General features: G+C 41.3%; 1 protein-coding gene across 2 annotated transcripts in view; it reads right to left on the reverse strand.

The window, feature by feature from the left end:
• Positions 1 to 27,704, reverse strand: part of LOC124099163 (sperm motility kinase 2B-like) — a 54,688-nt gene that overhangs the window by 2,611 nt on the left and 24,373 nt on the right. Inside the window, exons 2-4 of one of the 2 annotated variants that reach the window (XR_009227769.1) lie at positions 24,268 to 24,426; positions 15,115 to 15,220; positions 12,543 to 13,520 (exon numbers count right to left, since the gene is read on the reverse strand). The gene's annotated coding sequence lies outside the window, so the exon portion shown is untranslated. Of the gene's footprint in view, positions 1 to 12,542; positions 13,521 to 15,114; positions 15,221 to 24,267; positions 24,427 to 27,704 lie in introns of those variants that run through there. The other variant, XM_046454192.2, reaches the window with a different exon arrangement.

The raw sequence follows: 27,704 nt of genomic DNA on the forward strand, positions 1-27,704 counted from the left end.
GACTGGGTACCTTCCTGCTATGATAACCAAATTCATTAGACTGGGCAATTTATTAACAAATTAATTTGTCCAAGTTTTGTAGACTGGCAAGTTCAAGGTCAAAGCACAACTTTGGTTCTATGTCCTCACATAATAGAAGGGCAGAGGGTGGAACTCATTCCCTCAAAAACCCCTCACCCTTTTTCTTTCTTTCTCCTCCCCCCCCCCAACATACTGGCAACTCAACGCATCAACCCAGAGTATCACATGCTTTAAGCAAGTGCTCTGACACTGAGTTAGATCCATATCCTTTTAATTGTGAGAAAAGGTCTTGCTAAGTTGTTCAAGCTGGGCTTGAACATGTCATTTCCCCGGTTTCACTGTCCTGAGCAGATAGGCTTACAACTTCTTGTGGTTTAAAAATGAGGTGTTCCCCAAAAGCTGTTGTGTTAATGCAGGAATATTCGAAGACAAAACGACTGGACTGTGAGAGCTGTACCTAATCAGACCCTCCTAGTTCCAATGGACTAACTGGGTGGTTAGTTAACTATAGGCAGGTGGAAGCTGAAAGGGTGCTTCTCCCCTGTGTCTCCTTTAACTCTGTCTACTTCATTTTTGCAATGAAGAGAGCAGCTTTCCTTTGCTTGGTCCTTGCCCCATGATGTGCTGCCTCACATTGGGCCCAGAGCAATGTTTTCAGCCATCTACAGACTGTGACCTCTAAAAGCATGCGCTTGGGATAAAGTTTTCATCCCTAAGTTGTTCTCATTGGGTGGTGTGGTTAGTGCCAAATTAAGCTTAAAAACAGAAATTGGCTCCCAAAAAGTGGGGTCATTCCTGTGACAACTGGACCACATGAATCAGAAACCTTTAGAGATGGTTTTCACAGTTCAAAGATGGAAGCCTGAAAAGTTTTGGAATGTAGTAAGCAGAGCTTAATGAGCAATTCTGGGGGGAGCTCAGAAGACCAGAATATCAGTAGGAATGCTTACCATGCTAATGAGGTTTCAGAAAGAAATGAAGACTGTGAAATCAGACTAGAGGTCGTTTGTGTATTTTCTGTCAAAGAACTTGATCATATTTTGCCCATTTGCTAAGACTCTGTTTTAGGCTGAATTTGAAAGCAAGGGGCTAATTAACCGAGTGGAGGAAATTTCAAGATAGCACAGCATTCAGTCACTGGCATGTATATTGCTGGCAGCTTTTAGCCCACTTTACTGTGAGAATGAGGAGCAGCAAACAGAGCAAAAGGATTTTTGAAATTTGCAGTTTGGAGAGAAATGCACATGCAAAGTTGATGCTAAAGAAGATGTGATTGTTGAAGATCTTATCGACCCTAAAGACATGCTAGATTCTTTGCACAAACACAATAGGGAAGATGCTTTGAGGGTATCTCAGGAACGTGCAAGATCATACCCACTGAGAGTAGCTCCAAAGAACAGAATATTTATTTGAATAGAGATCATGGGATCTTCTGCTGACCCAGAGGATGCCTAAAATGTTGTTTCACCAGGCTTAAGTACACAGGCCCTCAGAGGAACTTCATCCTTGACTCTGCACACAATGCATACACTTGTTACATTTCTGACATCAGTGAGACAGAGTACAGATGTACGGGAGCAGCATTCTTCATGTTACTGAAGTTATGCTGCTATATGTTCACATCAGATAATTTCTCTTTCCCCTGTTAAAGGGACCCTTCTGGGAACCACAGAGAAATCCATGAAGAACAAACCCAAAATGAAAAGGGATAGGAATTCAAATATTTCACTAAAAAAAATCAAATAGAATACAATCATAGAAGGATGAAAAGCATAGTGAATCAGAGCTCTCCCTGTTCTTTTTATAAGGGCACAAGTTCCAGTGAACCACTAGCCCACTCTGTTCTCCTTATAAGGACAAAACTGCAACAGTACCAACATCCCACCCTGCTCTCCTTATAAGAAAGCAAGTCACACTGAACCAATAGCCCATCCTATATTCCCTTATGACCCCGTCTTGGGGTAAATACATCATAATAATGCCATTTCTAAAAATACATTCCTTTTTCTTAGGTCTGGGGTTGAAATCTAAACATGCATTGCAGGGATATATCAACCCACTATCTATTCCTATTTTTCTAAGAGGTTTTTAATTCATAGATGTGATTTTGCTACACTTGTCAATAAAAATAGCTTATTATATAGAAACTTTCATGTCTAGTTCATGATGGAATTTGGCCAGTCAATTTTGGGTTTCTTCCATTGTTTTATTTTGGCACTGTCTTTTCTGGTTGAATGATCTGGCAATGCCATCCTCACAAAAATAAGTTGAGAATTGCTCCCTGCATTAATGCCCTGTCCTTTGATACACTGCCAATGAGGAAGCAGAGGAATTCAGAAAGCGTTCATGGCACCTTATGGAGCATAAGGAGTGCAAACAGTAAGAACCTACAATGTTAGTTTGCTTTTAAAAATCAGCTCTGAGTGTGACCTGGGCCTGAGGGATAATTGGGGCAGATGCAGAGGCATCAGCTTTTCCCCTTCCCTCCACCAAGTGCAGCAGAGGAGGTGCAGGGCTTGACAGCCATAGCTGGAGCTAATTAATATGTTCTTGATTCTGCACTCTAATTCCTGATCAAACTTGGCAAGACTAGAAGAGAAACAAGGAGGGCCAATAAATTTTCCTGATGGAATTCATCTTCTAACATCTAAAGCTCCTAACATCTCAACATCTGTTCACTCATTCATCAAACAAAACAAGTGTTATACCTATACAGAATAAATTATGCTCATCTCTTCTGGTTTCCTAATATCTTTAATTAAAACAGAACAAAGTTTCCTAAACTAGTGACTCTCATTCTTCAAAGAACATTTAGAAATAGCAGGAGACATTTTCAATTGATATTACTGGGGGTTCCTACTGCCAAATGCTGCTGCTAAATATCCTACAAGGCACAGGACATCCCCCACAAGAAAGGCAACAGCACTAAATTAGAGAAATCCTGCTCTAAGCAGCAACTGTTCTTCTATCATGAAAAGTTAATGACATGGAAAATATAGGAGGGAAATATTCTAAAATGGGATTATCCAAATAGAACTTTCTGGAAATATTCTATATCTGTGATTTCCACCATAGTAGCCACCTGTTACATATGTTAGCTGAGCACTTAGAATGTAGCTAATGTGAATAAGGAACAGGATTTAAATTTTACTTAGTTTAAATTTCATTTTACTTTGCCACGTGAGCAAATCACTACCATAGCAGATAGAAAGATTCTAGAATACAGCTAACTAAAGAGAGATAACTCAAAGCACAGTATGAAATTCAACTATAATATTAATGGAAAATTAGCCATAATTGATATCTTAGGAGCAGCAATAAAAATGGAATACTAACAGACAATGTTGAATTGTTATTATTTTTTGGTGTGATAACTGTTTATCATCCTCATTTTTATGATAAGCTGAAGTAGTGAAATGTCATGTTCAGAGTGTGAGATTGGAAGAGACTTAGGAGAATGATAACTAAATCCAATGCAAAATTCAATAGCTGTTTCACAGTAGTGAAAACCTGAAAAAAAAATCTATAATAACTGGTATTGCATCAATGCTAATGTTTCAGATTCAATAATTATACTATGATTACATAAGATGTTGACATTGGGGGAAGCTGGGTGAAAGGGATTTGGGAACTATTTCTGCAACACTTCTATAAGTCTAAAATTATGTCCAAATACAAAGTTTAAAAAATTACCCTAAGAGGGACTGGGGCTATGGCTCAATGGTAGAGCACTTGCCTGGCATGTGTGAGGCACTGGGTTCAATTCTCAGCACTCACATAAATAAAGTAAAGGTCCATTGACAACTAAAAAATATTTTTAAAAATTACCCTAAGAGGTAGAGGAAGTTTGCAGGAAAAGCCCAAAATTGTTTGCATATTGTTAACAAAATTTACAATCTGTGCTCCTGCCTCCCCCTCCAGCATGCGTTCTCTCTTTCTCACTCTCCAGTCACACAGGGCTTCTTCTCAGCTATCACACTCACTCTGCACATGATGAGCACCCACCTCTAGAAGACAATCCCTTCCTTATAAAATCTTCCACTTCCAGCAGGCCCCTCAAGCCCAGATTAAGTTCCCTTGCTGTAATGGAGTGTTACTCAGCCACAAAGAATGAAATTATGTCATTTGCAGGAAAATGGATTGAATTTGAGACCATTACATTAAGGAAAATAAGCCAAACCCAGAAAGTTAAGCATTGTTACGTTCTCAATCACATGTGGAAGCCAAAGAGGGAACAAAAAAATAAAAACTAAAAAGATGGGGTGTGAGCATATCTTATTAAAAATCAAAGGGAGATCAGTAGAGGACAGGAAAATTACCAGGAGGAGGCAGAAGGGAGGTAAAGGAGAAATACTGGGGAGTGATATTAGCCAAATTATATGGTTATTTCATGTGCATGTATGAATCTCACCATTATGTACAATTATAATGCACCAAAAGTTTCATTGCTATAAATTTCACGGCATTCTCGCCTTTCTCTTTTTCCTTACATACAAAATCCTTGTTTTTACTTCTGCTTTACTTCTGGCTGATGATTATGTGGACTCCATGAGGGCAACACCATGTTTTTTAAGATTCACCACGGTGTCTGTGTACAATGAATCAAAATGCATTCTGCTGTCATATATACCTAATTAAAATAAATAAATTAAAAAAAAAAAAGATTCACCACTGTGCCAATCCTGCAGATCCTAGTTCCATATTTAAACAAACTCGGCAAGTACGTTAGTGGGATTCACAGTCACATGTCTATAGTTTCTAACTCACACATCTGATACTTACTGAGGCACCAGGATACAGTTGGTAACCAACAGACATGGTCCTTACAAGACTAACTGGGTAAGTGAGTCAGCCAAAGAAAACTAGTTGTAACTGTGCTGCCTGTCGGCACTGTCATCCAACAGAGTAGAGGAAGTCCAGAAAGATTTCTGCTTTCTATTTTTATCTCTTGAAGTAGAGTGCCTGATAGGGGTGAAAGGAATTCCCAGTTCCAAGAGGGAAACTTGCATTTCCAGGTAGAGAAACCTGGCTTTCTAGGTCTCAGCTTAGAAGTGATCAATCCTCGCAGGCTACCTCCCCAAACTCTCTCCAAAAAGGCTGGCCAGCTTCTTGGCAGGTATATTTGTCAGCTATTTCTCTGCTGTAACTAAAAGGCTCAACTAGCACAACTGTAGAAAAGGAAAGGTTCATTTAAGAGCTCATGGTTCCAGAGGCCTTAGTCCATAGAAGTCTGGCTCCATTCCTCAGAGTTCAAGGTAAGTCAGAACATCATGGCAAAAGAGTACGGCAGAGAGAAGCAGCTCCCATGAACATCAGGAACTGAGAGATAAAGAAACTCCATTCTCCAGATAGAAAATATATACCCCCTAACCATGCCCCCAGTGAATTACTTCCTCCAGCCACGCCCCACCTGCCTCCAGCCACCACTCAGTTAATCCCATCTGTGATAAATTCACTGACTAGGTTAAGACTATAACCCAATCATTTCTCCTCCAGGCTTCTTACATAGTCTTACATGTGAACTTTTGGGGGACACTACATCTAAACCATCACAGCATGCCATTCATTCTCTCAACAAATACCTTTTGAGGACCAGCTATGAGCCCAACACTCTTCTAGGAGTTGGAGATAAAACAATGAACAAAACAAGCAACATATCTGCCTTGAGGCTTACAATCTAGTGATGGAGACAGTTAAGGAGACAAATCAGTAAAATAAAAGAGTATTCTAGTAAGAACATGCAAAGAATTAAACATAATGACAGTTTATACAAAGTGTTCATGTAATTGCTTGTGGCCAGTATGGAAAGCTGGGAATTTTCCACAGGGTAACCAGGGAAGACCCCAAGATTTTTGAGTAAAAATGTTACAGAAGTAAAGGAACCAGTCATAGTATGTCTGTGGGAGTTAAGGAGGTGGACACTGGAGGGAGAAGAACACAGGTGCAAATCCCTCAGTCAAGAATGAGCTGGCCCCTTGAAGGTCCAACAGGGAGGCCATGTGACTAGAGCCAAATGCTTAATGGGGAGGCAGCTAGGACTCAGGTCCTCCTGATTTCTGGTCAGTCACACAGCATTGTGGTCACCATGGCCCTTTTATAAATGGGGGAGAATGTACACGAATCTCTTACAACAAATCCCTGTCAATGCATCTTACACAAAAATAATGCACTGTCCACTATTCTGATATTCTTTACTCTGTCATCACATAATAACAGAGTAATCCATTATCCACATTTACTAGGCTCTATTGGAGTGCCACAGCCAGCACAGAAAGCATTCCCCCACTACCACCAGCTCTCTCCTGAGGACAGAAAGTGGTTATGATTAACTTTCAGAGGTGGCCAACCGGAGATTTTTCACCAAAGGACATCATGATGTGTTTCTTGGCTTCGGATCTTAATTTTGTCATTTTTCATTTGTAAAAAGAAATGGAGTTATTCAGTTCAATGTTCTAATTGAACTATCTGCATCTTTTAAAGCTAGAACCCTTTAAACCTCTCTACTGTACCTTAAGTAGAATCACAAATTTCTAGTCCATCCAGGGGCCTTTAAGCACTTCTCCCTGCCCATGCACGGGAGTCTATCTCTGGAGAGCTAGGGAGACGTTACACTGGAAGACGGTTCAGGAAGACAGACACCAGAAGATGATGTCTTTACCAAGTTCACAAACAGATCCAAAGAAATTCAATGAAAAGAAGTAATGCAAGAAAAAGTATCAAACGTTTCTGTGAAGAAATACCCCATGGAAATGCTTCCTGCTGAACTCCTATACTCCATTTCACCTGTGATTTGGAATCTAAACAAAGTGGTTCAAATTCAACTGGAGTTCGAGGTCAGCAAGAATTACCAATGCAAAAATATTCTAAGTTTTTGCCATTTACCTTACAGATGACCTTGAGAAAACCTAGAGAAAAGATATCCCTATTCAAGTAAAATGACCTCTCACAAGGTCATCTGTAGAGGGCCAGTGAGCTCTTCTGCCCAAGCAGCTCCAGAGACCTTCTTGCCATCCTCTCTAAAGAAAAAGACATCAGAAAGAGTCCATGAAATACCTCCTTAGGTCAAGTCAACAAGGCTCAACAGGCCCTTTATGACCCTCCGGAGTGTGCTGGCCACATTGAACACAAACCAAGAGGAGTGGAAAAACAACTCGGTAAAGATGTTTTGTCTGTAGTCTCTCTCTATAATCTGTCATATAGTCTCAGAACAAATTACAATTAAACTACTGCATGTGTGTGTGTCTACACTCACATGAATGGATAGTTTCCTTCTTGCAGCATTTTAGTTATTTTGTCTTTTACGACTTTTGCTTTTTCTTAGAGAATTAGGATGTTTTTATTTACTTTCTGCTATATTTCTCAATTATAGAAATGCACCTCAAGGTTGAATTTTCCTTTTTGAAAATTTGCTTATTCATTTTTAGTACACACTAACTGCACTGGAAAAATGGGATGGTCTAGTCTTCTCAAATTGTAATATTTGATTTTTTTAGTCTCATTATTAACCACTTTAAAATCTTCTTTAAGCCTATTTAATTTTCCATTGCTATAGAATACTTGTACTTAAGGATGTGTAGTCACATTCACAATTTGTCAAAACCTACAATGCCCCGCCCCAAAGCCCATGATAAACAACATGTCAGAAAAATTAAGCCAGAAAAATATGCATAACTTTCCCTTGCCAAAATTCCCTGTGTCCCTCAGCATGCTATTTTTTTCCTTTCTTTATTTTCATAAAGAATCAGTGGAGCCAAGCAGAGTGGCGCACACCTAAAATCTCAGCAACTCTGGAGGTTGAGGCAGGAGGACCACAAGTTCAATGCCAGCGTCAGCAACTTAGCAAGGCCCTAAGCTACTTAGTGAGATCCTGTCTCAAGATAAAATGGGCTGGAAATGTGGTAAAGCACCCTCGGATCAATCCCCAGAAAAATAAAGAAGAAAAAAAAAATTAGTGGCCAGGGAAGCAACATATCTTAGAGTCAATAATTTAGGCAACTTTTCTTGTTTCACTTCCCCTTTTCTCACCTTACTATCCCAGATTTGCACCCCTCATAAAGATGTTAGCATCCTATCCTTTGCCAAATGTCCTGCTTTCTGGGAAACAAGGTGAAGGCAGCAGCCAGTGTGCATGGGTGTCACAGCTAGGAAGCTTGCTTCCAATTCAGATGCTCTGGTATCCACTCCTTGGAAGCAAAGTATTCCCAGAAAACACATGTATTAGTTTCCTATTGCTGCTGTAACAAGTTATCAGGTGTCTAGTTACTTAGTACAAACATAACAATGTCTCTTCCAGTTCTGTAAGTCAGAAATCTGAAATCAATTTCACTGAGTCAAAACCAAGGTGTTGGCAGAGCTGTTCCTTCTGGAGGCTTTGCAAGGAAAATGTCTCTGTTCTTTTCAACTTCTAGTGATACCTTTATTCCTGGGCTTGTGGCTCCTTCCTTCGACTTCCAGGTGTCCCATCTGATCTCTGTTATCATCATCACATTGCCTTCTCCTCTCCTATTGTCAAGTCTCCTCTATCTCCCTCTTATAAGGACCCTTGTGGTTATGATTAGGGCCCACCCAGATAATTTAGGATGATCTCAAGTCTCAAGATCCCTAACCTAATGCCACCTGCAAAGTTTCTTTTGCCATATAAGTTAACATTTATAGGTTCCAGGAATTAGTACCTTGACATTCTTGGGGCCATTATCCAAACCCCTACCGTACACAGAATCCTTTTGCACCCATACATTCACTCCCAAATGTGACAGAGCATTCTCTCTTAATGACTTCTCAGTTATGTTTTACCTCGGTGAAAGGCCCTTATGTAAATATGAAAAGTCAAGTGTATGACACAGTTCTTAGCAAATCTAGACAATGTCCTATCCCATTCTCTCATTATTTCAATAAGTGAAGTCTTCAACAGTGCTTCATGGTCTCTGGTCATCATGACATAAAACAAAGACTTAGTAATTACCAACATAATTTGACCAATTTAGAAGTCAGATGCCCCAATTTTACCCAATCTGTACTTCCTTTTGTGCTAACTATACCCATCTGGTTCTGAAGAAGCAATTTTCCAAGTTCCTAATATAAAATTAGTGCTTAATACAATTGATATCATTCTTAATCTTCTTTATGCCCTGATTTTATGAATTCAGAAAATTCATGATGTACCAAGAATATAAATTGAATGCAGATCAGCAGATTACCCTACTGTCTAGGTCTTATTTCCTCACGACTTTAATCTCATAATCTTAATCTTGATTTAAATCAATTTAAATACATAGAATGGAAAAAAAGTGTGGTGAAAGCCTAGCTCTAAGGTAGGTACCCAGTTAGTTATAGTCTCAAAAAATATATTCTTTTAGATAAATTATACAACCAATGCATATTTATTAATTTCATTTTTATGCCAGCTACTATAGTAGGCACAATCCATGCAACAATGAATAAATCAAAGCTCTTTTCCTCTTGGACTTTGCCCCTTACTTAGGAAGAGAGAGATAATAAACAAACATGTAAGTAAATATTGCCAGTGAGACTTGTTATAAAGAAAAATAAAGCTAGTTGTGTGGCATGGACCTGCAACTCCAGCTACTTGGGAGGCAGGGCAATCTAGCAAGACCTCATCAAAGAGAAAAAAGAAAGCAAGGTAAAAAATAAAGAGAATGATGGCGGGGGTGCTGTGTGTTGGATGGGTGGCCAGGGAAAGGTGTGACTGAGAGGAGACTGAATGGAATGAGAGCACATGTGGATGAGAGCAGAGGCAACACTCAGTTTCTAAGAATTGAGAAATGAGCGCTGGGAAATACAATGGCCCTGAAGCTAGAGCACTTGGGTTGTATGAGGAACAGCTAGGAGACCAGTGTGGCTGAGACTGAAGGGATGGGAGATGTATTAGTCAGGGTTCTCTAGAGGAACAGAATCAACAGGAAGTATAATTATAAAAAAGGGACACAGGCTGGGGTTGTGGCTCAGTGGTAGTGCACTTGCCTAGCACATGTGAGGCACTTGGTTCGATCCTCAGCACCACATAAAAAAATTTTAAAAATAAGGCATTTCTGTATATCAGTGACAACTCCCCTGAGAAGGAAATGAGGAAAACTACCCCATTCACAATATCCTCAAATAAATAAGACACTTGGGAATCAACTTAACAAAAGAAGTGAAGAATCTATACAATGAAAACTACAGAACCCTAAAGAGAGAAATCAAAGAAGACCTTAGAAGATGGAAAGATCTACCTTGCTCATGGATAGGCAGGATTAATATTATCAAAATGACCATACTACCAAAAAGCACTGTACAGATTTAATGCAATTCCAATCATCTATGGCATTCCTCATAGAAATAGAAAAAGCAATCATGAAATTCATCTGGAAAATTAGCGACCCAGAATAGTTAAAGCAATTCTAAGCAGTAAGAGTGAAACAGATTGTATCACTATACCAGACCTTAAACTATACTACAGAGCAATAGTAACAAAAACAGCATGGTACTGGCACCAAAAGGCTAGTAGACCAATGGTACAGAATAGAGGACACAGAGACTAACCCACAAAATTACAACTATCTTATATTAGACAAAGATGCCAAAAACATGCACTGGAGAAAAGATAGCATCTTCAACAAATGGTGCTGGGAAAACTGGAAATCCAGATGCATCAAAATGAAATTGAATCCCTATCTCTCAACATGCATAAAAGTTAACTCAAAATGTATCAAGGATCTAGGGGCTGGAGATGTGGCTCAAGCGGTAGCGCGCTCGCCTGGCATGCGTGCGGCCCAGGTTCGATCCTCAGCACCACATACAAACAAAGATGTTGTGTCCGCCGAAAACTAAAAAAATAAATAAATTAAAAAAAAATGTATCAAGGATCTAGGAATTAAACCAGAGACTCTGCGTCTAATAGAAGAAAAAGTAGGCCCATCTCCATCATGTGGGATTAGGCCCAACTTCCTTAATAGGACTCTTATAGAGCAAGAATTAAAACCAAGAATCAAAAATGGGATGGAATCAAACTAAAAAGTTTCTTCTCAGCAAAAGAAACAATCTGTGAGATGAACAGACAGCCTACATCCTGGGAGCAAATTTTTACCCCTCATACATCAGATAGAGCACTAATTAATCTCTAGGGTATATAAAGAAATCCACAAGCTCAAGCACCAAAAAAAAAAAAAAAACAAAAAAAAAAAACACCAAATAATTCAATCAATAAATGGATCAAGGACTTGAACAGATACTTCTCAGAAGAGGATATACAATCAATCAACAAATATATGAAAAAATGCTCATCATCTCTAGCAATCAGAGAAATGCAAATCAAAACTACTCTAAGATATCATCTCACTCCAGTCAGAATGGCAGCTATTATGAAGACAACAACAAGTGTTGGGGAGGATGTGGGGGAAAAGGTACACTCATACACTGCTGGTGGGACTGCAAATTGGTGCAGCCAATTTGGAAAGCAGTATGGAGATTCCTTGGAAATTTGGGAATGGAACCACCATTTGACCCAGCTATTCCTATTCTCTGACTATACCCAAAGGACCTAAAACAGCATATCAGACACAGACACAGGGACACAGACACATCAATGTTTATAGCAGCACAATTCATAATAGCTAAATTGTGGAGCCAACCTAGATGTCCTTCAGTGGATGAATGGATTTTAAAAAAAAAGTGACAATTATACACAATGGAATATTACTCAGCACTAAAAAAGAAGAAAATCATGTCATTTGCAGGTAAATGGATGGCGTTAAAGAAGTTAATGCTAAGTGAAATTAGCCAATCCCAAAAAAACAAATGTCGAATGTTTTCTCTGATATAAGGGGGGTGACTCAAAGTGGGGATAGGGAGGGAGAGCATGGGAGAATTAGATTATTTCTAGATAGGGAAGAGGGGTGGGAGGGAAAGGGAGGGGGAAGAGGATTAGCAAGGATGGTGAAATGTGATGCTCATTAGTATTCAAAATACATGAATGAAGATTTGAATTTGGTGCCAACATACAAACAGAGATATGAAAAATCGTGGTATATCTGTGTATTAAGAATTGTAATACAAAAAAAAGAGGAATATGTATAATGGAATAAATTGGCATGAACATACTTTATATAAAGAGATATGAAAAATTGTGCTGTATATGTGTAATAAGGATTGTAATGCATTCCACTATTGTCATGTATTTAAAAAATAAAATTTAAAAATAATAAAATAAAATATATTGTGGATATTGTGTCTGTTAGGTGCAGGGCAGGCTGAACTAAGTTGTCTGCAGGGTGGGCTGAAGGAATGTTAGCTGCAGGATCACCCGGGCACTCAAACCCCCCCACCTCTGGTCCTTTCTATCTGTTCTTCTTCTCCTCCTTCTCCTCCTCCTCCTCCTCCTCCTCCTCCTCCTCCTCCTCCTCACTGCTGCAATAAAGATCTCTTCTGAGTGTTGTGGTCACTTTCATTTCAGTGTCCATTTATAACTAAAAATATTTTTTAAATAAGTAAAAAGGGGACTTACTAGGTTGGCTTCCGTCGCCAGAAGCTGTCTAGTCCACAATGGCCGTCTGAAGGCTGGAGAGCTGGAAGAACCAGCAGCTGTGCGGTGAGAGAGGCTGAAGCCCCAGAACAAGAGAGATCAAGGGTGCTCCCCTAGTCTGAGAAGGCTCTGGAGAATCACTGGCAGAGTCCGATATTCTCAGAGGATCGCAGCAGCACTCAAGAAACCGGTAGAAGAGAATCGAGCTTGCCTCTGCGGCTGCTTCCCTGTTCTTCCAACTTTTATTCCAACCAAGCCATCATCCCATTGGTCGGTGCTGCCCACGCTTAGGGAGGGTCTCCATTTCAATTGGCTATCCCACATGCCAAAACCAATCATTCCTAGATAAACCCTCATCAATACACCCATAATCTCTTAATCCAATCAAGTTGACAATTCAAATTGACTATTACTGGAGACAGGGCCAGGTACAGTAGAGGCTCTGTAATTAGGCTCTCACATGAAATCACTGCCAGATGTCACCAGCGGAAAAGAAGTTTCTGCCCACCCCTAATCATCCCCTGAGTTACTATAGAAGAGGTTGCACCTGATGTCATTTAAATACTCAAGGACCAGTCATTCTTCTTCGTATAAGAAGACAGGGACACCAGAGGGTTGCTTCCTGAGTTCTGAACTTGTTTGAGTTTTGCTTTGGGAGACAAATTAGAATACCCAGATGAGTGTTAAGGTTGGGTTCTATTTTAGTTGGCCTTTTCACTGCTGTGACTAATAGGCCTGACAAGAACCATTTTAAGGAGGAAAAGTTTCTTTGGGGACTCAGAGTTTCAGAGGTCGCAATCCATAGGCAGCAATCTCCATTCCTCGGGGCTCAAGGGAAGGCAGAACATCATGGCAGAAGAGTGAATTTGAAGAGACAGGATTGAAACCAGAATTAGACAGGCAGTCAGTAGAGATGGGTAAATCCAGTCAGATTGGATCAAGGAGGCCAATTTGAGTCCAGGAAGTTGGAGACTGTCCCCTGAGGGAATGAAATGTTAATTCCTTCAGACCCCTTCCTGCTTATCAAGAACTTGCCCCCCCTCCAAACTGTTGCTAAAGTAACCTGTCCCAGGGAGTAATAAAGTTGTTTTTTAATGTGTCCCGGGATGCTCTATCCTGCCCTTCCCCCAGCCATCTGCTTCTCACCAGGAAGCATCCCCTAAGCCTAGTCACTTCCACAAGGAGAGAGGTAAGAGGAAAAGGCAGGAGAACAGAGGAAGCCTAGGACATATAAAAAAAGGGCAGAACACCCTGCTTCTGAGGATACCAGGATACCAGCTATGGCCCCTTTTTCTCTCCCGGGAGAAGTCCATGTTACCCCTTTTTAAATAAACCCTGCTTCATATGCTTGCCTCGGCATGGCATGCTTCTCTAGTGTTACACTTCAACATGTGGAGAGGCAGGACTCGTCACCGGTAACCACCAGTGGTATCAGTAACACATGAGGAAGGAGTCACAGGGAGAGATGGGAAGCGACGGAGTGGGAAGGGGCCAGTTTTTTTATAACAACACACTCTAGAGAACTAACTCAGGGTCCTACAAGGACCTTAATCCCTTCTGAGGAGATGCCCCCTGTGACCTAGTGACCTCCCACTAGGCCCCACTTCCTAAAGGTCTCACTGCCTCTTAGCATTGACATACTGGGGACCAAGCTTCCAGTGAATGAACCTGAGGGGACAAACCACATCCAGACCACAGCTACTATGATGTGCCTCACCATAGTTTACTTTGTATTTATTCTGTTGTTTTCCTCAGCTTCTTGTGTGTGTAGTATTGGGGATTGAACTCAGAACCTTGCACATGCTAGGCCACCACTTTACCACTGAGCCTCATCCCTAGACCTTTACTCAGCTTCTTGTATCTGTAAATGTCTTTCATCAAATATGAATCATTTTCTGGTGCACATCTGTAATCCCAGCAGTTTAGAAGGCTGAGGCAAGAGAATGGCAAGTTCTAGGTCAACCTTAGCAATTTAGTAAGACCCTAGGCAACTTAGCAAGACCATGTCTCAAAATAAAAAATAAGGAATTGAGTTGTGGCTCAGAGGTAGAGCACTTGCCTCGCATGTGTTAGGCACTGGGTTTGTTTTTTCAGCACCACATATAAATAAATTATTAAAATAAAGATCCATTGACAACTAAAAAAATATTTTAGAATGAGTAAATACTAAATAAAATGGGATGGGGATGTGGCTCATTGGTTAAGTATCTCTGGGTTCAATCTCTAGTACCGCCCCCCCCCCAATTTTTTTTTCAACAATTATTTCTTCAGCTGCTTTTTCAGTCCTATTTTTCTCTCCTAGTGTTCCTCAAACCCATATGTTAGCCACATGTTTTCAGAATGGAAGCCATAAAGCAGAAACTAACCCTTTTTCTAAGTATTGACTCCTTTCCAGAGTCTTTTGGTTTTGTTTTGTTTTGTTTCACTTTCAGATAGTTTTTCTACCCCTCACCAGGTCAGTTTGACAGAAGATCATGTGGCTATCACCAGAAGTGATCCCTGATAAGTGACCAGCTTTCCCCTCTGGCCTCCCAAGAAGTCCACCAGACTGTGGGGAAACAGAATTACTCTACCTGCAAAGTCCCAATCCCAGCCATGGCCTTGCAATTCACATGTCAATTTGATTTGAGAAGTTAATGGAACAGTTTGTTAGATGGCCCCATCCTGAATCCACCTGTTCTAAAAGATTAAAATTCAAAAGATTAAAATTCCACAGGGATAAAAACAGATTCAAAAGACCTGAGTTGGGCCCAGCTCTTCCAGGAACTAGCTGTGTGACCTTGGACAAAGCACCTTTTCTAAGCCAGCAACATGTGAGGAGCCCATCCCCCCACCACACACACACACACACACACACACACACACACACCTCGCAGCCCTGTAGCCTCATGGGTTGATTATGAAGATCAAATGAGGCAACATATGGGAACATTTCTATACACTGTGTCTGACATTGTGAGTCTACTGTGATTCCCTAAAGTTCAAAGCATTGATTGTATCCCCAGGGCGTGGCACACATATATGTCAACATAATAATGTATGGCGCAAATCCCACCAGACTCTTTTCCAGTCAGTGTCTAGAGAGACAGGACCACTCAGTAAGTCCCAGAGGAAGTTCTGCTTTTCTTTCCTTAAAAACCCAAAGCTGGTGACATTTATTGATAAAATCCAGATTAGAATAAAATCCTAATTTAACTTGTGTCACTAGTTCTGCTGCTCAGGACACCTCCCTTTCCAAGGGGAAACATGAGCTCAGATGGTGTTACTTAATAAGCCAAAGGAGAGGGGACAAGGCATAAACTAGCAGTAGACCTCTACAAAAAAAGGAAACTGGGCTCTAATTTCAATAGGAATGGAAATCTGAGAACTTGACAAGCTGCTGCAAAGTCCCCAGGAGAGCTCAGCACCGAGCTGGGAGGAGAGGAGGTGGGGCTGAGTGAGACCAGGGTGGGAGCCGGGATAGGCTGAGTGGAAAGGCGGTGCTGGGAAGGCACTGAGCAGACGCAGGCAGTCACAGGTACAAATAGGAATAGAGACAGATGCAGGAACAGGAGGAATTCAAGATGGGAGCCACCATTCAGTCCGCCCTACCTTTGGTGCTTCACATATGAAATGAGTTAAATAAATGCCCAGCACCTAAGCCTGGGTAATTATTTTCCCAAAATTTCTAGCACCACTACCACCACCACCTCTCAAGGCCCATTAGCCTCCATGACATTAATCCCAAGAGAAGGGGAAACTGTTCTCCATTTCAGTGTAAGGCCAGCACAGGGCCTTGATCAGCTTAAATCTGCTCCTCCTCCTCCTCTCCAGCTGTTTCCAGCTGCATTCTGAGTCTCCCTCTCTCACCATTTCCCAGCTCTACCAGCTTCCTTCCAGTTCCTCTGAATGCACCAAATTCATTCCTTGGGGCTTTTTTTTTTTTTTTAAGAGAGAGAGAGAGAGAGAGAGAGAGAGAGAGAGAGAAATTTTATAATATTTACATTTTAGTTTTTGGCGGACACAACATCTTTGTTTGTTTGTGGTGCTGAGGATCGAACCCGGGCCGCACGCATGCCAGGCGAGCGCGCTACCGCTTGAGCCACATCCCCAGCCCCACCTTGGGGCTTTTGATGACTAGCCTTTTCCTCTCCCCAGAAATCTTTCCTCCCAGATCTTGGTGCAGTTGGCACTTTCTTTGTGCAGGTCTCCACTCAAATCTCACCTCCTTGGAAAGGCACAACAACCTTATTCCCAGACACTAGCACATCTCAAAGTTCTTGTCCCTATCCAAAATTATTTATTTGTATAATTGTGATTGTCATTTTCTCTCCACTAGAATACCTCTTTGCTCCTTGCAGCATCCCTAGTGCTTAGAACCCTTAATATTGATGAGTGAATGGATAGGTAAAGGTGAGGTTTGAGTGAGATGATGTACCCAAGTCCTTGCAGAGTGCCAGGCACTTTAACAATGGCATCAATTATTATTACAGTTACTATTATCCTTTTTTGTTGTTGTTGTTGCTGGTCAGATAAGGTAGTGATAATGACCCCAAAGTGAGAGAGCAGGAAACCTGCTTTTTCAAGAAAGCCACCATTATTTTCCTCTAGAGGACAAGAAAAAGATTCAAATAGATTCATCACCCCACCTTTCCAAGGCAGAGGTGTGTAGTGGTGAGATCACTCCATGGCTCTGAATTCAGTTTCCCCATTTAAGAAATATAGTAAGTTCACTGGGAGTTGTATGAAATCCCTTCTGATTTGAAACCTCCTCCACTTCCTCTCAACTGTTCTTGCCTGCCTCCTAGAGGAAAAGAGGCAGAGATAGCTAGGAGCCCCTGAACTAAATTTTGTTGTCAATTCCCAAATGACTAGATTGGACAGTGTCCTCCTCCACAGGATAGTGGGCAGAAAGCCCAGGTGACGCACTGGAAGCCCTCCTCTGCCTTTGATTCAGAACAGTGTCTAACTTGCTTTGCACACTTATCGTGAGCAGCTTTACACCGGATACCCTTTCCTACTAACCTTACAAGAAGGGCATCTTTATTGCTTTCCTTTTTAAGTGCATGTGGGGGGAGGAGGGAGGGTAAGGGGACATAAACAGAAAGGTCACACAGTCCTAAAGCAACAGGGTTAAGAGTGGCAATCAGATCTACTTTCTTTTGGCTCTTAGCCCCAAGGAATTCTCACCAAAGGGTCTTAAACCCCTTGATCATCAAAATCAGCAGGGAAGATCTTCAAAGGCTCCAAAGCCTGCCGGATTCCTGCTGAATCTTTAAGGGTGATGAACAGACATCCATCTTTTTCAAAAGCTCTCCAAGTCCCAAACACTCAGCCGGAGTTGGAAACCACCCCATTTCGCTGGGCAGTGAAGCCGTCTAGCCGTTGGGAAGCGGCCAGTGAATGTGCTAATCCTTCCTACTGTCGTCATTGAGAACGTCATTCTATTCTTCCCTGCCGGTCCGGGCTCCGCGCCTGAGTGCACGGCAGCCGCGTCTCGGCACCGCCCTCTACTGGACATACGGCGAAACCTCTACTGCAGCCAAACCCTCCACCTGGAAGCATGCAAGTGTAGAGGCCTCAAGGAATGCTCCCCAACTCCTTTATAATTCCCCACGGTGAAGCGGAGATGAGTGTTAATTATACGCTGCCCCAAAAAATGCATAGTGATCAAGTTATACTAATAAATGCACACAAATAAATAAATTAAGAATTTGGAGCCAGGTTCAGTGGCCCAGGCCTGTAATCCCAGCAGCTCAGTAGTCTGAGGCAGGAGGATCACAAGTTCAAAGCCAACCTCAGCAACTTAGCTAGACCCTGTCTCAAAATTAAAATAAAAAAAGGATGGAAATGTGGCTCAGTGGTTAAACCCCTCTGAGTTCAACCCTGGTACAAAAAAAAAAAAATGTTTTGGCTGGGGTTGAACAGTTGCTTAGCATACCCAAGGCCATGGGTTCAATCCCCAGCATCTAACATATAGATAGATAAATTGATTGAATGATTTTTTTCCTTGTAATTAGAACAGTACTAGCTAAACACTTGGTTGAAAAGAAAAGACAAGTACTTATGTGACTCATTCAGTAAAGGGTCACCACTGGGTAGAGAGTTTCTTCCCTAGGAGATGCCCAGACTTCATTTACTTATTTACTCACACATTTTTTTCAACAGTTATTTACTGAATTCTTAGGAAATACCAAGAACCCTTCTGTCAATAGGACTTTGCAAGACAAGAAATTCTCCCTTTGTGGAGTTTATAGTCTAGTGATGGATACAGATACAGGTATTAAATAGATAAACATCTACGTAAGGGCTATCAAGGAAAAGAACTAGGTTTTTGAAAGTCCTGTTTTGGGAAGAATGGTCAAGGACAGTCACCCTCTGGAGCTAACTTAAAGCCATGAAAAGAAATTTGACATGAAATCAGTCATGCAAAACCGGGAGAGGTCCAGGTGGCTTAATAAGTTCTCGTTTAAGACATTCAGAGGGAGCCAGTGTGGCTGGAGAACCATGAATGGGGGAGGGGGCAGGGTGTGGATTGAGATGAGATTAAAGAGATGGGGATTAACAAGTATTTAGGAAGTGGCAGGCACCATTCCACAAGATGCAGAGAGATTAAATTCTTTGCCCAAAGTTCTGAAGATAGTGGGTAGCAAAACTAGGATGTAAACCCAAACAGTCCTGCATCAATACCCAGGCTCAGTACATGTCCTTTACTCTACCTTGCCTTCCAGGCAGTATTAAGAAGCTTGAGTTTTGATGTAAGTGCAGTGAGATATCTTTGTAAGTCTTTAATCTGGGCTTTAGGCAATCTCTTGTGTTTTGACAGGACGGTGCTAGATGGATAATAAGGAGGCAAGAGTGAAGGGACAAGATGAGAGCTTCCTCTTCCAGACTACCCCACCTGTCTCTTCTATTTTAAATATGTTTACCTCTCTCCCATCTTCATATCTACACTCTTTTCCAAGCCATCATCCTCCCTCACCTCACCTATGGTCCTTGTAACTCTTCTCTGTGTACCTGTCCTCCCTTGATAGTAGCCTTCATTTCTGTAACTTTATCAGTATCTATAATATATATGTTATGGTTTGGATATTGCGGTGTCCCTGGTGTCCCCACTAAGTTCCTGTGTTCATGTTCAGGCAAGGGAGAATAGTGGCTTAGACAAGGGTATAGAGATGGAGATAGGAAAGAGGTGAACAGATTTAAGAGAGAAGTGAGGGTGGGTGGGGCGGGGGTGATATGGGAGAAAAAGCTGTCAAAGATGGCACCTGGGCTCAGGAAACTGGGTTCTGATGTTGTCAACTGAGATGGAAGGAAAAGAAGTTTAGGAGAGTGGGTAGAATTCAATAATGCAGACATTGAGTTTGAGATGCCATCAAACTTAATGTACATCAAAGTGAAAACCAAGAAGACTGTAGTATAAATGACCAGCATCTCAAACTTAATGTGTATAAAGGCAAACTCTTCATTTACCTAATTCTGAAGTGCAGAAATGGAAATATAGGCTAGAAATGGAAATATACTCCCTATAAATGCTGTTAGTCCGCTTTTTGTTACTGTGACCAAAATATCTGACAAGAACAACTTAGAGGAGGAAAAGTTCATTTTGGCTCACAGTTTTAGAGGTTCATTCCATGGTCAGCTGATTCTATTGCTCTGGGCCCAAGATGAAGCAGAACATCGTAATAGAAGGGTGTGGAAGAAGGACACTGCCCTGCTCATGGTGGCCAGAAAACAGAGAGCAAGAGGAAGCAGCCTCAGATAAGTTAAAGCCTTGCAAGGCACCCACCTCATCTAGCCCTACTCCATCTGCCTACAGTTAACACTCAGTCCATTCAAACTAGGATGGGTCTAACAATCATTTTTACCTCTGAACATTACTACGTTAACACAGAAGCTTTGGGTGTGGGGGGGCAACTCATAACAAATGCATTATAGGTGCCATTTTATTCACAGAAATGAAGGATACTATCCAAGAAGAGCATGTCCACAGAGAAGAGTTCCAAGGACCAAAACCTCTCCAACATTTGAAGATTGGATCCAGGAAGAGAAGAATGGATAGAAAGATTGCCAATATCTGAGGAGGGTCAAAAAGGAAGGAATAAATCACAAGCCAGAAGCAGCCTAGGGCTGTGCACATATTGTTCTCTGCAAAAGAGACACCTCATTCCTGTTTCCTTACACATGAAAAGAATTGGCTCAGACTTGTGGAGTTCCTGAGTCAAAGTCCAGGCTAGTGTAGGGAGCCCACATGCTTGTCTCAGTGTAGACTAGAAGGTAGTTGGGTATGCCTGAAATAGAAGTGTTGTAGGGAAAACAAGGCAAGGCACCAAAGATAGCAGGAAACAGTTTTATTTGGCTGCATCCAGGTTCAGAGGGTACAGCCTTTGCTGTAATCAATCAATCCCCTGAACCCCGAGTTCAGGGAGTTTCAGAGTTTTATACCCAACATGTAAGGGGAGGGGCTCAGAAGTTCACAGTCTGCAGAAGTTCACATAAAAGCAGCTTTTTCTTTAACTGTTCTGGGCAAGTTAACTCTTTAAGGACAACATCTGAGAAAGGGGGAGCTTCATCTCCCCTTTCTTACTTCCCCCTGCCAGCTGTTACCATGGGCCCATTTATAACATATCTAAAAAATGTAGACATCTCTATGAAGCCCAGCTCAAGGCCAGAGGCCTTGTTTGCACATTTCTTCAAAGTACTATACTGGATACGTTTGTGAAAAACTAGTAAGGGGATGCCCAGCACCTGGAGTGCTGGTATCTTCTCGGCCAGTGACCAAGTAAACAGGGTGACATGAAAATAGGAAGTTTATCTACAATGGACTCTTTTGCTGACAGTCCTAAAATCAGCCATGGTGAAGAGGGCTTTTCTGTGGAGAAACGGGGTGCCACTTCAGAAGGACAAGTGTCAACACTTTCCCTTTGATTCCTACCGAGAGGAGCGGACAGGGTAAGTCAGCTCAGATGCAGATGCCCACCGGCCTGTGGAAGACAGAATACACTCCCAGAGAGGATGGGTGAGTGGGCTTTATTACTTAAATTCTTCTTGTCATTTCCTGTGGTACTTTTCCTTTTTTTATTCTCTCCCTGCCACCACTTCTGTTTTCACCCTTTCCCCCTCTTTCTTCCTTATTATCTTCCTCCCCAGAAAGCATTCTGATGTTAGCAATCATTTGTCTCCATAATCCCATGATAATAAAAACAGCATCATCAAAGAATCTGCTGATTTAATGGGTTTTTTTCTTCCTTGAGAATTGCTGACATCATGTTTTAAGAGGATTTTGGCTAGGAATGGTGATGCAATGACTCAGGAGGCTGAGGCAGGAGGATTGAAAGTTCAAAGCCAGCCTCAGCAACTTAGCAAGATCCTGTCTCAGAATTGAAAATAAAAAGGATCTGGGAGTGTAATTTAGTGGTAAAATGCCCCTGGGTTCAATCCCTAATGCCAAAAACTTTAAATTTAAATTTAAAAAGAAGTAAATGTTTTAAGAGGATTTTTGTCTGTGTGGTAAGGAGAAAGGAAAAATGAGTCCTCACCCTGAAGCCCAGCACTTGCACAGGGAAAAGCAATTCTATGAAAAACAGTCTCTAGCTTCTTGCCTGACAGCCCAGAAATATGGGTGGGTAAGTCACTGGGGAAATTCTACCATTAAAACCAAAAGAAAACAACAATGCCCTCTATCATTTCCTAATTATAAAAGCAAATTTTGTAGAAAGAGACTTCTCAAAGTGTAATGAGCATACAAATCATCTGAGACTGTATTAAAATGCAGCTTTTGACTTAGGAGGTCGCAGTGGGGACTAGTCACCACATTTCCAGCAAGCTCCCAGGTGATGCTGAGGTTACTGGCCAAAGAACCACTCTTTGAACATCAAGCATTTAGCAGACAAAACATAGCTAGGTATCAGAAATGATTGTGTTAAATTAAAATCTAAGTTTAGTTAAAAAGAAAGGATTACAAAAGCCAACTATAAATGTCTCTTCGGGTGGGACATTCTGTTTCCTACTTGTCCCTCCTGACCCCTCCCCAGCATCACCACCAGTGTCTAGAGAGGGGACAGATCTAGTTGAGGATGTGGAGTCCCTGGGTGTGGGGTCGAGAGAAGGTGCCCAGGGAAGCAGAAAGTCAGAGAAGGGTCTAGCCCTGCTGCTGCTTGAGATAACCGGTCTTTTGCTGCCTCGCCTGAGGCTTGTCAGATGTAGGGTCTGCAGGTTCAAGAGGAGCATCAGTGCAGAGCCAGAGGTGGATGGGGGAGAATGTGGGGAAAAGAGGTGGGACTGACCAGAACCAGGATTTGCCTCTCTACCTTCCCCACTAAACCCTAAGTCTGGAGGATGGTCTCCAAGGGATGCTCCCCTCCCCAGAGCTCACAGTTCCCTGCCTGGAAGGAATAAGAGAAAGCTCTGAGCTTGTTTCTGGGGTGAGATTCTCGTTCTTGGGACTTTCTACCCTAGGATGTATCCACCTCCCTTATCTCCAGGTCCTGCTCTCATCCCAACCCTCACCAGCACTGGCATGCCACCAAAATAAGAAACCGCACAGAAGACTCAATGGAAAAATTGGAATAGAAAATAAATAATGAAATAAAAAACAAAATACATGGGAAAATTGATAGAGCTAAGAAAAGAATAACTGGAAATAATAGAGCTGAGAAATTCTAATGGAAAGAAGGAACAAAGACATTGAAAAGATAAAAGAGCAAGGTGTGGTGGCACACGCCTGTAATCCTAGCAACTTGAGAGGCTGAGGCAGGAGGATCAAAAGTTCAAAGCGGACCTCAGCAATTTAGCAAGGCCCTAAGCAACTTGACAAGACCCTGTCTCTAAATAAAATACAAAAAGAGATGGGGTGTTGCTCAGTGGTTAAGCACCCCTGGGTTCAGTCCTTGTTACCAAAAAAAAGAAAAAGAAAAGTTGAGAATCATGGAAGATAGAAATAAGAGTCTCAACATCCAAGTAACTGGATTCATAAAAGGAAGAGAAGAGGGGAAGGGGATATAGCTCAGTTGGTAGAGTGCTTGCCTTGTATGCACAAGGCCCTGGGTTCTATCCCCAGCATCACACACACATACACAAAAAAAAAAGAAGAAGAAGAAGAAGAAGAAGGGAAGTATATGGAGAGGAGACAATATCTGAAGACAGAGTAGAAATTAATTTCCCAGAATTAAAGAGATGGAAGATCTCAACTAAGAGGATCCAGAAAGGCTAAAGTGGAGACATGTGGGAAAACTGACACCTATACACATTATTGTGAATTTAAGATCAAAGAAATTTCTAAAAATTTTCATTGGGAAAGAGCACATCATTGATAAATACAGTCCCCTTGGTCTCTAACCTCCCACTCAGTGAACATGTCTGTGTGACACTGACTGGTAGGGAGAGAGGGGAGGAGGGGGGTGGGAGGACTGAGGGGGCTCACAGAGGATCCTGCCTGCCAGGGCACTGTGAGTAGACCCCAGGATACAGCAATGATATACAGCATTCTTACCAACAGGACCACCACTCTTACCTGCCTCTGGAAAGGTCAGTGCTCAGCCCTGTGAGGTCAGGGAGTACCCATAGAGAAATGGCATGGACAGGGTCTACCTGCTCTACTCTTCTCTCTTACCAGCCACATGATGCCCCTAAGGCCCTTTTTCTAATCAAAGCTTGTTTCCTCATCTGTAAAATACTATTTTTGCTCAAGATCCCATCCCCTCAGAACACACTGTAGTGATTATAATTTTGTACTTTCAGGCACTTACCGTGTCCGTCAGATGCTGGTGCTTCCTGATTTTAAACTTTCAGAGGCAACCCCGTTGGCCACCCTCCTTTGTTCTGTTCCCTACTGTTGGAAACTGAGGCAGGATCATCACTTTATCTCTGGCCAGTGGCTGTAATCTTATCAATTTCAGTTTCTTCACCTACAAAATGAAGGGACTTGATGACTTTTTAAAATATTTATTTTTTACTTGTAGTTGGACACAAAACCTTTATTTATTATTTATTTATTTATCTATCTATCTATCTAGAACCAGAAAGTAGAGCAAAGGTTACAGGAGGAAGGAGGGAGTGATAAGGAGTATAATTTAACTGATGCTAAGTCTCTGTTTGGAGTGAGAAAAGTGTTCTGAAAATGGATAATGGTGATGGTTACACAATACTGTAAATGTAATTAATACCATGGAGCAATGGCCTTAAAAATAGTTAACATCAGGCAAGGAATGTAGCCTGGTGGTAGAAGTGTACAAGACCCTAAGTCCATTCCCATTACCACACATGCAAAAAAACAGTACATGGTAAATTCTATGCATATTTTACTAAAAAAAAATTTAAATAAATAGAAGAAAAAGAAAAGGGAATATGCTAGATTTGGCCCACACCAGTCTCTGTCTAGTCCAGACTAATGGTTGAAACCCTTCTAGGATTACATCACCAAGTACTGTAAATAATAGAGAACAACAAATCTCTTCTCCCTTTTTTGTTGTTCTGGAGGGTTTTTTGTTTGTTTGTTTGTTTTGGTACTGGGGATTGAACCAGAGGTGCTTTACCACTCAGCTATATCCCCAGACATTTGTAATTATTATTTTTTTAGTTTTCAGACAGGCTTTTGCTAAATTGCTGGGATTGGCCTTGAATTTGCGTATCTCCTGCTTCAGCCCCCTAGTTGCTGGGTTTACAGGTATATACCACAGCACCCTAGAATAACAAGTCTCAAGAGGAAAAGTGGACATGTCTGAATTTTTTATTTTGTTGAGGTAATTACACCTCAAGAAAAATGACAGGAATCATCAAGTGTTTACTTGTGGTATCAATTGTCTCCGAGGAGCAATTATTTTCTGAGCTGCTAGCTACACCAGTTGGTACACCATAGGATTTCAACCATCTTCTCAAGTGAATTTGTAAAGAAAAGTTTGGCTTCTTCAAAGAATTGTTAATATGTTACAGCATATTATCTAATGGTCTACTGTTGTAATTATATAATTATTGATCCCTTTGAGCAATCGATGACACCAAGTAAGAAAACTTCAACAAAACTGTTATGCAAATTTATTCCAAAAACTAGTGTTTTTAGCCCATCCTCTGAACAAATTGGAAACAGTGTGTTCCTCTGTATGTGCTTACCCTGTGACTTAATTGTTTGATAAATTAGGAGGCTTATACCAAAGACCAGTACAAATCTGGGCAGCTTCTGACTTGTGCACAAGACCTGCACCGCTAAGTCATTGATGCCCATCTGCCTCCCTAGTTGCATCTTCCTGAGTTACGTACAGTTTGTGTGTGTGCATTTCACCTCCTTGAGAATTAACATCAGTGGAAATGCTGAACCAACAAAGAGGATAAAGAGTACCTTGAAAGCCAGTAATCCCAGTTACTGATGATGCTGAGGCAAGAGGATCTCAGGTTCAAGACCTGCCTGGGCAATTTAGCAAAACCCTATCTCACAATAAAAAGGATGGGGAATGTGGCTCAATGGTAGAGCACCCTTGAGTTCAATCCTAGTACCAAAATTAAACAAGAGAGATCACCATGATTGATTTTAAAAACTAAATCTGGAAAAGCAAGAGAAGTAGGACTCCTCCACCTGTTCATCAGTCAGAAATATGTAATATTTATGTAATAGGCTGGGCATTTTCCTTCCCCACCATAGCACAGAGCCTGCCTTCAGGTCCAGCCTATGTACCCACAGTTGTCAGCTTGGCCTTCCATAGGAGCAAACTAATCTTTGGAGTATGGCTTGGAGTTCTAGCTAGACTTATGACAGCCCAAGAGATGGTCACCTTACTTGTTCTCTATTGTGAAAATGCCCACCATTCATGTGAAGACATGCTTTGGACAAATATGGTAGTGCAGGAATTCTTTATTTAGAATCCATGATGGGCATTAGAGAGTCCATAAACCTAAATATTGTATGCAAACTCTTGTGACTATGTACATTTTCCTGGGGAAGAAGGTCTTTGTGTTTGATCAAATTCTCAAAGTGGTATAAGATTTCTTTTTTTTTTTAATCAAGAAACTTGAAAGAAATTACAGAATAGTGTCACATGGGTTCCACGGAATCAAGTATCAGTCATTTTCTGACTGAGCTAATGTAAGAAACGTGCTTTAGATTCTCCTCTACTCCTAATCTTAATTTAGCCTCTATTCCCAATGAGAAGCAGATCATTTTAGAAATATCCTTAGCTACTGATTCAGGCTGTACCAGTTTTTTATTTTGTTTTGTTTTTTTAATTTGTGGGGCTAGGGATCTAACAATCCAGGTTCTTGTGCATGCTAGACAAGTGCTCTGCCAGTGAACTGCACCTCCAGTTGTCCTGTACTGTTTTTAAAGGTCCCAGGTTAAGCCCTGCTCACACAATCTTAAGGACCCAAATACTTATACCACACCCAGGCAGAGGTCCTCTTCAGATTTCCCCCAGTGACTTGAATTAGGGCTATAAGTCAGGTGTTTTAATAATAGAATATGTTCTAGATATCACTCAGAGAAAATTAAATGAGATCTCTTACAAATTAAAGCCTATACCTTTGACTTTTGGAGGGGTGCTTGGGATTGAACCCAAGGCCTTGAGCATGCTAAGCAAGCACTCTACCACTGAGCTACATCCACCACCTGTAAAGCTTATGCATTTCATTGAACCATTGTCCATAAAACAATGAGTTAATAAGTGTTTGTTTGAAACAGTCCTTAATGAGTGAATGTGTGTGTGTGTGTGTGTGTGTGTGTGTGTGTAAAGAGATTTTGGAAAGATGGCTGTAAGCAGGGATGGAGTAGTTTTAAAATGTCTCTGAATCTTCAAATAAAATAATGGAACTACAACAAACCAAAAACCTATAGAGACTTTCAACAGAATTAGGAAATAAGATATCTCCATGACACAAGAATATAAGCAGATAAGGGCAAATTTCTGAAAGCCCCAGACTACCTGGGATTTGTATCTGAGCAGGAAAAGGCAGAGTGGAACAAGTGGTGTCTATCAGTCTTAAGTACATTTTATGAGACTAAATAATTCATTTAAAAAGAGAGATTTATTTTGGCTCATGGTTCTGGAGGCTGGGAAGTCCAAAAATGGAACAGCCTCATCTGGCAAGGGTCTTGTACTACTTTGACTATGGCTGAAAGTGGAAGGGCAAGCAGTCACATGCAAGAGACAAAACATGAGGGGTGGCCAACTGTATCACAGTCCACTCTCCTGGTAACTAA

The sequence above is a fragment of the Marmota monax genome, unplaced genomic scaffold (assembly GCF_021218885.2).
Source record: "Marmota monax isolate L192 unplaced genomic scaffold, Marmota_monax_Labrador192_F-V1.1 WCK01_AAM20220418_F8-fsc00011, whole genome shotgun sequence".
NCBI classification, from domain to species: Eukaryota; Metazoa; Chordata; class Mammalia; order Rodentia; family Sciuridae; genus Marmota; species Marmota monax.